The following is a 12,841-nucleotide window of genomic DNA, read 5'->3' on the forward strand; positions in this document are numbered from 1 at the left end:
CTAACGATGGGAAAGCGTAATTACTGAAAATTAACATCATGACACATGGAATTTCGGATTTCCACAGCATGCAATAAAATGACCTCTAACCCCCTTCTAAATGCCATCCGATTTATTTTGCCCTCAAACTTTCTCTTCTTGATGCTTAACTAGTTGTGTTTTCTCACCGATCACAACCAAGGGGACTGATTCTTATTGCCATGAACCTTACGCAGTCATTTGTATGTACAAAGAGCATGTAATCAGAATAATAGTGTCTCACTATGCACCGGAGTAATTAATGATGACACAAAGGGAAAGGCAGGGGAGAATCAATCTCAAGGCTTTTCAGAAAGCAGACAAAAATGCAACCTTCTTATCTTCAGCCTTTCTTGTGTTTCTTAACTCTGAGCATCCTTGTTAGTTTCACATATTGTGTCCCTTTGCCAAACTGCACCTAAAAGTGTGAGGGGAACAGAAATATTAGAAGACAAAAAAGGAGGAGGAGGAGGAGCAGGAAGAGATCATATCAGAACAATCTTTGTGAATAAACAGATGAGGGCAGGAAAATGAAAAGAGGAATAATAAGTAAGATTTGCATGTTGGCTTGAGACCATGTTCTAATTTAGATGTCTAAGTAATTCAATGTCTGCAAATCTTTGCCTTCACTCCAAGGCTTTCATTTAAAGAAAATCTCTCCCACAAAATGTGTTAAGGTCAAGAATTATTTCTTACATTCTTAAGTGCTGGAGCATTATCGAAGCCCTTTTGTTACCTCATTAAATCTTGCATCTGAAATCTGAGAAGGGAAACCACATTGAATGAAATATAGTCTCAAGCTTTTTAAGAACACAGAAGCTGCACATTCACACACTAAAGATTAGAGGGCACTTCAATCAGTCTTGTACTGTTCGTGCTCCAAGGTCTCTGACCGCAACCAATGATAGAGCCACAGAAAAGGAGCAGAGCCAAAATGACTTCACAAAACAGCAACTCCAGTTAGTTATTGTATTAATCAAAACCATACCCAGCGCAGTAGTCAGAGAAGGGACAGGACAGGGGGAAAAGGAACATCAACAACATGGACTAACATTTACAAAAACACAATGAAGCCACAGAAAAGTGTAATGGTTCATTTGTTTTCAGTCTCAGTTGAATTGCCATAATCCTTTACTTTACTCCATGTCAGTAGGAACTGGCAGTCGATTGTTTTAAAGCAGAATTCAATTCAATATAGATGCTGTTCAGTGTCAGCGCCTACATGCTTTCCTGTATCTTACCAAGTTTCCTTTCATGAAAGAGGAATCTCTGATAGCTGATGCTGTTCTTTCCAAAGTCTGTGGCTTGCTTGGGCATCTAATACAGGATGCCCACGAGGTCAGGCAGCACTGGGGAAGGGGAAATATAAAAAAGAAAAAATCAGAACAGTTCACAATTCTGCAATAGGTTAGCAGTTGCCTGGGAAACAGAAACTACGTGTAGGCAGAATTCACCCTAACAAAGTAAGCATGTGCACACACAGTATCTACACACCCCTCTCTGAGAAATATATAACCAATTAGATCTATCTGGAATATTTCTGCAGAAAAGTTTTCAGCGAAAAACAGAGGGTGGGTGTGGAACTTCCACAAATGTATTTTTTCCCACTTTTCAGCCAGCTCCAATAATGCTCTGCATGTACACAGCCTCTTTCAGGACCTAAGGGCTTCATGGACATTAACTTCCCTTTGCAACACTCTGGTAGCATGAAGGGGCCTTAAATTGGGCAGAACCCACCTTGAGAATCACCCCTACACAGGGACCTTCCTAACTGGCATAAAGACTCTGTACTGGCTCAGTACAGATGGCAGACTGGAGGCAGGACCAGAGTCCACCATGTTAAAGCTATTTTCTTCTTCCCAGGGCCCACAGGGGGCCATGGAAAGCAGAGCATATGTCGAAGTAGCCCTGAGGCTGCTGTAATTTACACTGCAACCCATACAGGCTCCTCAATGATCCCAGAATACAGAGACAAAGGTAGCTTTAAGGGCACCACCCTCCATCCATTCCCAGGAATAGTGTTAACTGAGGATCAGACCCTAATTTTCTCAACACCTCTGAAAGGAAAAACCTCCATTTTACAGGGGGGAGACTAAGACACTGAGGAAATGTGAATTACACACAAGGTAATATAATGAGTTAATAGTAGAGCCAGGCACAGGACCTGGGGATCTGGTGTAACAAGCAGTAGCACATAGAGAGAATTGAACTGGGTGAACTTCTGAAGCTTGGGTTGAGATTTCCATGTGAGGAGATGTGTAACTCATGCCCACTCAATGTGGCACTCTGTCCTCCTCTGCCTCACTCAACCACTATGTGACCCGACTCCTGGTCTTCTCTGCTACAACCATTAGATCACCGTACCTCTTTCAGTGAGCAGCCTCATCAACCTAGGCTGAACGTGAAAAGTCAGAGATAGGCTAGCCATTACTATTTTTGTTTCAGTGAACTTAATGCTGATGAAAAGCGACAGATAGCCTTCCATACTCCAGCATTATCTATTCACAGGACAGGAACAGGCCGAGACAATCTTCCCACTTGGTTCAAAAGTTTCCAGTGGGAGTTCTTCTTGAGCAGGGACTGAATAAAAACAAGAGAGCATGCCCTTAATTATTACAGCCCTGACAGCACCCTACACTTATATTCATTGCCCTACTACTGTGATAGAGCTAATGAACTAAAACAACATAGAGCTCTGATCCTGCAAACCTTACTCAGAGTAGTAATCCCAGAAGCCCATGAGACCTCCCACAAGTAAAGGCTGTAGGGCTTTTTGTCCCAGTCTATATTAACGTAATAACAGGAGAGCCAACATTTCTGTTCCAAATAGACCAGCGGTTTGAACTCCTGTTCAAGTGAAAGTTAGTCTCCAAGATGCCAGCGTACCCACACATATTTATCTTGGAAATATCTAACTGGGCAGAAAGATTGAGATGCAGATTTTTTTAACTGAGTAACAGACAAGGGTTTGGTTTGGCCAGTCACTAGTTTTTTTAAGAAATATTTTAAAATATATATATATTTTTAAAAAACATGGAGAGAATTGAATAAAGTTTGGTACTGTCAGGCAGAAGTGGCGGGAAGATTTTTTTGAAATGGTGGAGATATTCAAAAAGTGGTTGCTACGCAGTCACATTTCAAAGCAATTTCTCTTATGCGTAACTGCTGCACTGAACCCATGTTACTGCATGATTAACCCTTGCTCTGCCAAGTCGTTTAATATGGCTAGTGGTTTCAATTCTTGTTAGGCAAGGTCAATTTTAAACAGGAAAGCAGCTTTTGAATGATCAGAGCCATATTAAAACCTTTTTAAATGGAGTATTGAGCTTGTATAGCATTATCCCCCACCAAATAAAAGTCCTATTCCCTCCACCAGACCAAGAACATGTGGCTTAGCACAGCAGAGTGTTCCATGGGTCAGAATCCCACTGCCCGGGCTGCAGATCGGCAGTAGATTTGCCAAAGCTAGCACGGCGGAAAATCTGGAGAAGCCATGCTATTGCAGTCCCACTTGTGCCTGCTCCTCCCACTCTCTGCAGCAACCTGAAAGGAGTGCCCACAGAGCCCAGCTCTGCGTCACATCTATCTGCAGCCTCCTAACACCCTACCAGCCCTCCCATGCAGGAGTCAAATAAAAGAGTTAATATTGACCAATACGCTTTTTGTTGGACAAGACAACCCAGTAGAACACTATGATCCACTAGTCATAGATCATAACAGTATCATTCTGATTGGTCTCATGCCAGCCTAGAAAGAATAAATGACATAATATGCAACTGCAAGCCAATGCTAACTCGCCTCACTGCATTTAGACACACAACTCATATGGCATGCAAGTTCACCCCACATTTTATGACCTTGCCATAGGGGGCCACATTATCTTCTCTGTCTAGATGAAATGGAGAGGGTTAAAAAAGCTTGAATAACTTTGCCTTAGTGGGTTAAAATCTAAGGGGTCAAATTCAGAGCTGGCTTATGAGGATGAAATTCCACTGAAGTCAGTGACTTACCACAGGCTTTAAAAGGAGCGATGGGTTGAAATTAAGTGAAGGGAAATTGCAGCTGTTAAGGAGAAATGCCTAGCGGTTAGCTCTACTAGACTGTGGAAGTGCATCCAAGAAAAGCGCTAGCAGACTCATTGTTTCAGCCATTTAAAGCTAGCCTGAACAACATGGTAGAAAATATACTGTAGTGAACAATCCTCCATGGGACTAGATGGAAACCAAAGGGTCTTTTTCAGTTGCTAACTTCTATGAAATGTCTGTTTCTAAGCATTAGCAAGGCAATTCAAGCCCTTCCCTGTGCCCTTGAAGGGAAGGTGGGCTACATGCATGCCACCAATCAGTGGCTTGGCACAGAAGGGTTCTAGAAGGTAGGTACTGTAATGCCCCTAAAATGATCGCTGCCATACAAGCCCTTGATGCAAGGCCATATAGCCACATGCTATCTGTAGTTCAACGCATATTAGAACCACTTCTTCTGCTTTATTTTGCAGATCCCCCAATTGAAACTGTTGATGAAAGAGACTCAGAACTTTCATCTTCTGGCCACAAGTCTCACACTTCGGGCCGTGTGGTCCTGAGCTGGTCCTTGAACCATTACATTTGCCTTTCCTCCACAGAAATTATCCTTGCACTTAGGGGATTGAAGCCAGTGCTTCACGTACGGATGGGCTGCAAGAATGCAGGCAGTTGTGACACCATGTACCATGGACCCCACGTATCTGTCTGAGGATGGGGGAACCATGCTGCCAGTATCCAAATGTTGTCAGTCTAACACATGTGCCAATAGTTCAATAGCAACTCTGAAGTGAATGAATTTCATAATCAAATATGAAGCCAGTGGCTGTGTCAGGACAAACCTTCTAACCCATTTGCCCTATACAGAAAGTGTTGTGCTTGAAGATGAAGGGATATATTTAACTAGGAAATATCTGCTTCTTGGAAAGCTTAATCATGCTGTGTTGGCTTGGTGTTTCAGCAGACAAACTACCACATAGTTTTCATGGGAAAGGAACCCAGCTGCTAATTCTGATGGCAGTGCTGCCTCTCCACCCACAAGAAAACCTAAGTAACAATGCCACTACACACTAGGAGCCCAGAGTTACTTGAAAATATCACTGGCTTGTGCAAATGAAAACACCTGCACAGAATCAGGAATCAGCTGGTCAGGCAGCAGAGCAGCAAGGAGCAGAAAAGCCAGTGAGCAGTGACTAGCACTAAGAATATACAAGGGACTGTGCTAACTAGATGGTTACTGGCAGAAGCACAATCAGCAACCCAAGGAATTTGAGTGATAACAAATATGTAAGCAGATATACAAATATGGATGGCTTTTTATTTATTAATTTTTTGCATAGGTGCAACTTAAGTGTCTATGTTTAAAAATCTGCTCCCGCATGCCTACTAGTCCAGGAAAAAGGGTTTTTACCAGTTCTGAAGATCAGCTCAGAGCACAAAACTCAGAACTGGATTTCAAAATACCACTATTTTTTATGGTTATTTAGATTTAGGGTTTTAGTTTGGCCCATTACAAAAGTAGAGACCATTTGCAAAACTCAGAAACAGGTGCAGAGCTTGATCATCATCATCAACATTCAAGGACATTTGGTTCTAGTACCTGTTAGTGGTTGATGGTGAGACAGCTGAATGACCTTGCAGGAGGTGGTCTGATAGTCCACCCTGCTGTGGAAGGTACCTCTCTCTGGGCACGAGCACAGTTATTCCAAGATCGATCTCTGCATAAATTATATAAAAACAATCAGTATTTCTTAATACTAGTAAAACCGTTCCATGAACCAACGTAAGTATCCATTGCTCTTTTCCAGCAAAAATTATAGGGGGGCGGGAGGGCAGGAGAAACAATGGAATCGATTTCCCCTCTATAAACCAGGGCATCTAAGCAACTCAGAATTGGCATTTTATATGGAAACCCTGTAATCAGGCACATCACCAGCCCTAAGTCTGAGCTACAGCTAACCACTGCGGCATACGTCCCAACCTCAGGCATCAAAGACTGGTAATCCCTGGCCACACCCATACCAACTACAAAAGAACACAATGCACAGGGTTAAAAAAATCCTAAAGCAAGATGTGGTTTTTTCAGTGGTTTGGGGGGTGATTTCTGGTGGGTTGGGAAGGGGACAAAAATCTAGTATTTGGATGTTTTTTAATAGATTTCTCCAAACAACAACAAAATCATTTGTTGAAAGAACATAACCTCCTCATAGCATCAGCAAAGCTTCTGTCACAGAGTCCAACGCTGTATTTATACAACATGGAAATTAACAGCAGCAGCACTGCAAGATTAGAATCTACTCTGCAAGCAACAAAATGGCTAGCGGTGCTGTTGCCTCCATTTGGATTCCTCTGCTGCTTACGACGGGTGAAAATGGTGGATGCCGATACAACTGCTGCTTTGGTTATGGTTACACACTATGCTACCGACGTTAAATTTATGTCTCCACGAATCTCCGTTCTAACCCTCACCACTCTGCTCCACAAAGTGGAGACTCCCATCACCAACAAAACAGAATGCGTCACAGATGTAACACGACCATCAGCAAAACAAGTGCAGGAAGAAACCATGGCCGCCCATTCAGAGCCCTGCTCAAATGCAAAAAAACAAACAAACAAAAAAAAACAAACACTGGAATTTCCATGGCCTATGCTATAGGGGAGACCACCCTGGACAATTGTGATAGATTCCAAGGCCAGAAGGGACTAAGAAAAACATTAAGGTAATGCTTTCAAATGCATAATACCGTCCATTGGAAGGTCTGAACATGATTTACAACAGGGTCCCAAATTGTGACTCCTTGAACGGTAAACACTGCTATGGAAATCAGTAAGGGTTTTGCTTGAGTAAAGATTAAATGATTCAGCTCATTAATGAACAAAGCTGCTCAATAACCCTCTGAGGCAGTTATGATAAACCCCATTTTACAGAAGAGGAAGCCAAGGCACAAAGAGGCAAAGTGACATGACCAAGGTCACACAAAAGCAAGTAAGTGGCAAAGCCAGGAATAGAAACCAAAATTCCAGACTCCTGTTCAGTGCTTAACCACTAGACCACTTTTGACCAATTGATTCTTCATACCTCTAACACACTTACATTAATAACTCCAGCCACATGATCTGAATGAGTCAGTTTTCCCCATCACCCTACAGAAAAATACCATGCCTCTGCCACTGCCTTATTTCAGATGATCTTTTGAGTCCCATAGATTTAGCTGCAGCATGTAATCTCAATTCCCATGTGAACATGTGTTTAGCAGTAAACCTAAACTTAAAGGTTAAAATAAGACAACAAAAATGAGTCACGAAGGCAAACATCTCTGTAAGTGGCTGAGAAATGAGAAAAGGAATAAAAAGGAACCACTCTCCATGCCTGAATATGGGTGCCTAGAAAGGATGCTTGCTCTTTGCCTCCTTCTCTAAATCCAATTCCCAGTGGGAACCCCAAACAGTATGACAAACATCATTATTGGGCGCTGTATGTTACAAGTTAATACACAGCCCCCAGCAATGATAGGTGGGAAATACAAGGGGCACCCATATACATGACATTCAGCAAAATAGACTTAACTCACCATTCTCCCAAGCAACAGCTCTTAACCCAGCTGCTGCCTTGTACAAATGCAACTGCAGTACTGTGCCTATATACGTATACGTATTGTGTGCTCTGCAGTAAGACGAACAGACACATATTGTTACTGCCGTTCCGCTGCTCTGCGGACCTGGCACTGCAGGAAGCAAGGAGACTCCACGGGAGACAAATCCACAGGGTGAGGGATCAGCGAGTCAGCAGGGGCAGTAGCAACCGCAGTAAGAGCATTTCAAATTCACCGTGAACCTTGGAAGAGGGGGGAGAGGCGAAAAACAGAGATGGGCATGAGAAGGGAAAGAGGAGAGCAAATCAGTTATCCCCTCTGGCTTGTTGTTTTCCCTCCTCCTGTCTCCTACCACTTCTCCCTCTTTGGAAATGGTCTACTCCCTCCTTTTTATTGCCCTAAGACACTGAGTTGGAAGCAAGAGAGCAAGGCAGGTGCTCTTTAAGACCTGATGAAATCAGTGTTGGAATGGTGTGTGCGCATGTATCTACATTATATAAAAATCAGGATGCACCTTAGGAGACAAACTATTATAAAAGAAATCAAGAAAGAGAATACAATACATCTGATCTATACTTGGCCCTTTAGATGTCGGTAAGTTATACATTAAATGCTTATACCCCCATATTCTTGAAGTCACTTCACATGAAAAAGAGATAAGGAATAACTCTCCCTGCTGAATGATCAAGCAAGTTACTACTCCTCTTCAGAATCCGGATGGCTTTCTGAGCAAGATGATCCAAGCTCAAATGGTTTGTTCACAGAACGTCAGAGCAGAACTGAAATCTTCATTATCATCACTTCGAGGAGGCAGGGGAGGGTGCGAAGATAGCAAAAAATAGTTATGAAAAAAATGTCTTCCTGTTTGTCTTGGCCTCCTTACCCTCTTTTCCAGGTCCCTCCTAGACTTGTGGTGTTGGTCAATAATAAGAACTTAATATCCTTAGAAGGAAGAGAAAGATGCATAAAAGTCTATCACTTTCCTCTGGCCTGACTTACATGTCACTGTGGCTTATTTTGCAACAACAGGAAACTCACCTGTCACTGAAGTAATTCAAGCTATGAAATACTTGGTTCTGGCTGTGTTATTTGCATAAATAACATAACAAACCACTTTGAAGAGTTTGTCACATTCTTCCCTTGCTTTTTGTTACTTTGCATAACTGACCCTGCAAGAGAGAAAGAGATTTCAAATGTCTGCCTTAAAAAAAGAAAAAACCCAGGTGATTTTAGTCACAAAGTGTTTGGAACTGATTTGAGGCAAGTGAAATCAACATTTAGATTTGACACCCTGCTCTCAGCCAATCCAAGAGAGCTTTTCACCTGCCATCACCCCTTCTACCAATAGGATCAAGTGTTCAGGCTCAGAACCCTCCCCAGCCAATCATGTGCAAGCTCAGCCACTTAGTTAATGATGCAGCAGTACAGGCAAGACTATCACATGTGAGCTGGAAGGCTGCCAACATGGAGACACGGAGAGAGCAAGGTAAACAACTTTCCAACGCCAAAATGATGACATTTAATCCCTAAACCCTAGCTTCCCTTCTCGACTCATCCTTAACCCCTTTCTGCTAGTCTGGAAGCCTCTGAAAGGCGCTGTGTACCTGTCCCCCTGATGCTTTTAAAAACTGGACAACATGCCCTCCAATGATCACTGCGTCACCATTTACCACTTTCTGAACTACGCAGTGATAAACCTCCAAGCTTTAAAATGCAGAGTGTCTGTTAATCCCTGCACCAAGCCCTGGCCGACGTGCCAGCCTTTAAATAGGTGGGAGGGAGGAATAAAAAAAAAATTAAATGACAGCCTCTGCAAAGTTGTCATCTCCCCCCACGACCACCACCCCCAGCTGCATAACAGCACCACAGGCAAGAGCGACATTCGTACCACTTGTGCCATCGTTCCATTCAGAAAACGGCTCTGACGCAGAACAGTGCAGTAACATCCAGCCAAAATCATAAAGCCACTCCGGGGTTTGAACTTAGAGGAGTGGGGAGGGAGAGAAGAACATGTAAATAAATAAAATAAGATGCAGTTCTAACCCAATCCCAATCAAAGGATACGTACGTGGGAAAGACGGACCCCGAGCCGAAGACCTCTGCCCGTTAAACATCTGCGCAATCCGTAGCCCTTCGTTCGCTCGCTGTGCAGCGCCGCAGAATAGAATGTTCCAGAATTTTCTTCCCGTTAACCCTTCCGACGTCTGCCCACCCTCCCTCCCCGCGGGATTAAACGCATCATGTCTCCAGCATCGTCAATGGGCGAACCCTCCAATATCAATTAAGCCAAAATAAATTTTTTAAAAATTAAGCTGGCCGGTTGCAGAAGCCCAGTCCATGATGTTATTACTTCTGTCTCTCTCTCTCTTGCTGCCTCTCTCTCTCCCCCCTTGCTGCAGCAGGGCTGTTGCTAGTAGACCTATCGAGGGAGCTTGCTCTCTCTCTCACACTCACTCACTCTCTCAGAGCTCTGTGACGCAGCTCAAAATTCTCCAGGCTGCTCCCTGTGTTATAACAGCGGAACTGCAGCTTTCCCAGGAGAGCTGATGCCAACAATGCCAGGGCCAGTCAAATCAAGAAAGTCAATCACTGCTGGACTCTGCACCTCTGCCCTTTTCTTGTTTTTATTAATGCTCCTCACCTCCGTTTTTTTGCTTTGGTTCCAAACCTCGCACGATTGCATCTTTTTCTCTGCTGCTTAGTCACACCTACTCGGTTAACTCTTTTGGGGTCGGTAGTCAGCAATGCAAATCTCGAACAAGTGCCACTGACAGCATGGACAACTTTGTGGTGTTCTTTCTTTTTAAACCAGGGTAAATCCTCTCCCACTCCTAAAAGAAACAACAACAACATTCCAATGGCATATTAATGCTGTCTGATTAACTCTTTCAGGGATATGAGACACGGTTTGACTTTGGAAAGTAAAGCACTTCGGCCCAGAACCTGCAAACGTTTACACACATGTTTAACTTTACGCACAATGGAACTTCAAAGGGACCACTTGCTTGAGTAACGCTAAGTGTGTGTGTAAGTGTTTGTAAAACAGGGATGTAACCAGATGTTCCCTGGATGGGTTTTTGGCAGCAGGGATGAAACTTTGGACCTCTGGATCTGAAAGCATGAGCCTCAACTGCCTGACCTAAAAGACTCAGCTGCATTAGCCCAAAGGCTGTAGCAGATTCATCAAGCTCTTGTGTTATAACACCAGAACTCCTAACCACCTGAGGGAGACAAAGAGACAAACTACATAAGTGTGGGTTACTATAAATATTGGAAAATTGTAAGCTCTTCCCTTTCCATCCACACAGACTTCAAAAATGTGTTAACCAGATAACATGAATGCTTGTGCCCAGAGTGAAGATTTTGAGGCTCATGACGACATTGACTAGTAGTGCCGGTGACCCAGGCACAGTCCAAGAATCTTCATAATAGCTAAAAACATCAGCACAACCCTGCATGGGTTAGGCAAGCAAAACATTCCAGAGGGCTTGGACACAGCTCCTCAGGCAGCAGGCTGAAGGTTAACCCTAGTGAGTCACAGCTAGCTCCCATGTTCGACAAAGAAAGTTGGACGCTCAGATTATTTCTCTTCAAGAACTAGGGCAGTGCTTCTCAAACTTTTTTCTCGTGGACCACTTGAAAATTGCTGAGGGTCTCAGCAGACCACTTAATGATCTTTCCAAATGTTATTTGTACCATTAGCTAAATATTGTAAAGCGCTTTGGATAAAAGCACTATATAAAAAAAACTTAATTAACTTTTTTTGTTCTATAAATAAAAGCACACAACTCATATTTTAGTATCAGTAGTCTTACCTTTCTAATGTGAAGGATGTGCTTTCACTCCCCCGCCGCAGCAGCCCCCGAGCTGGCGTTGGGAAGGAGGGGGGTCTCTCCCGCTTTCCCCAGCCATGGCAGCCCCCAAGCTGGGGCTGGGAAGGAGAGCCGTCTCTCCCCAGCAGCCGCAGCCCTGGAGCTGGGGGAAAGTCGCCTCCTTCTCTGCCTGTCACAGCCCTGCATGTCCCAAATTCCCCCCAACCCCTCTTCTCACTCCATTGCCCCTACCACCTATTCCCCCCCAAGGCTACCACCTCATTTTACAGGTGCGTCTTCTTCAGATCCAGACTCCTAATTAGTGGAGGCACGCCTGCGTGGTTCCACTAATTAGGTGGGTGGCCCTTCATTCTCTTGTGTGCAACTGCCCAGGAGCACAGCTTAGAGGGAACTATCTGCAGACCACCTGAACAGCGCTCGCAGACCACAATTTGAGAACATCTGAACTAGGGAAACCCAGAGGAAGAGCAAAGGCAGGTATAGCATTTAAGCAACCAGACAGCTGTGTAGATGCTAATGAAAAGCCAACAGCATATGAAAGAATCTGCGCAAGAAAGAGCATCTGTAGGGGAAAAAAAAATACAGGTGAACACCACAAAATCAATACACCTGCCATATTAATACCAGATTTCAGAATGGGCTGTGAGTTTTGGGTTTTCAGTACAGCTGAGGCTGAAATAACCAGTATTTTTTCCTTCAGAGTCTGAGCTATTTTGGGATTCCTCTGTATTATACTGAAAGTGACACCTGTTGCATGCAGACATGAACAAGAATAATTGCAAGGTCCCAATTTATAAAATAAAACTCTGACAAAAGATGCAAGTCACAGGAACCATCTTATACTGGGGGAAAGACATTGACTTGGAGTGAGAAGCATAGCCCCTCCAGATCACCAAACAGCCAGAAGCCAATACAAGAAATATAGGTGGTGTTTTGTAGCTGCTATAAAGAAACTGAGCATCCCGATCTTTGTAGTGACCCAGTAAGGTTACTTTCCATCAATTGGATGCAATGAAACGTGGCTGCATGCGTACAGACAGACATATAGTCACCTGTGGAGACTGAGCCTAAGACGTTCATCACCAAAGCACAGTTTATGTCACCTGAGCTAAAGGAGATGAAAGCAAACAGCCGGTATTACAGCGGTGTGAACCAGCCACTTGAAAGAGACATTGTCACATGGACATTATCGCCAGCAGTATACATATTACACAGAAAACACCTAAGACAGCTTGCTAGGCTGGTTCCACCTACCCTTATGTGTCTCATGAACCCCACTAACTTTCAAGGTCAGACCCTGATTTCTTCACTCACTCTGCATCCCGCTGATTTAGAATAGCACCAGCAGTGCGCGATGTATTATGCAGATACACCAGGA

The 12,841-nt window shown here is 43.6% G+C and overlaps 1 long non-coding RNA gene across 1 annotated transcript; it reads right to left on the minus strand.

Moving 5' to 3' along the window:
- Positions 1 to 270: 270 nt before the first annotated feature.
- On the minus strand, positions 271 to 10,165 carry LOC115650960. The gene is made up of 7 exons (XR_004000269.1): positions 9,699 to 10,165; positions 7,610 to 8,799; positions 5,638 to 5,755; positions 4,029 to 4,080; positions 2,383 to 2,598; positions 1,260 to 1,367; positions 271 to 436 (listed from the first exon to the last, which is right to left on the minus strand). It is a non-coding gene; the product is annotated as an uncharacterized LOC115650960 (long non-coding RNA).
- Between the last annotated feature and the right edge of the window lie 2,676 nt (positions 10,166 to 12,841).

The sequence above is a fragment of the Gopherus evgoodei genome, chromosome 4 (assembly GCF_007399415.2).
Source record: "Gopherus evgoodei ecotype Sinaloan lineage chromosome 4, rGopEvg1_v1.p, whole genome shotgun sequence".
Lineage (NCBI taxonomy): Eukaryota > Metazoa > Chordata > Testudines > Testudinidae > Gopherus > Gopherus evgoodei.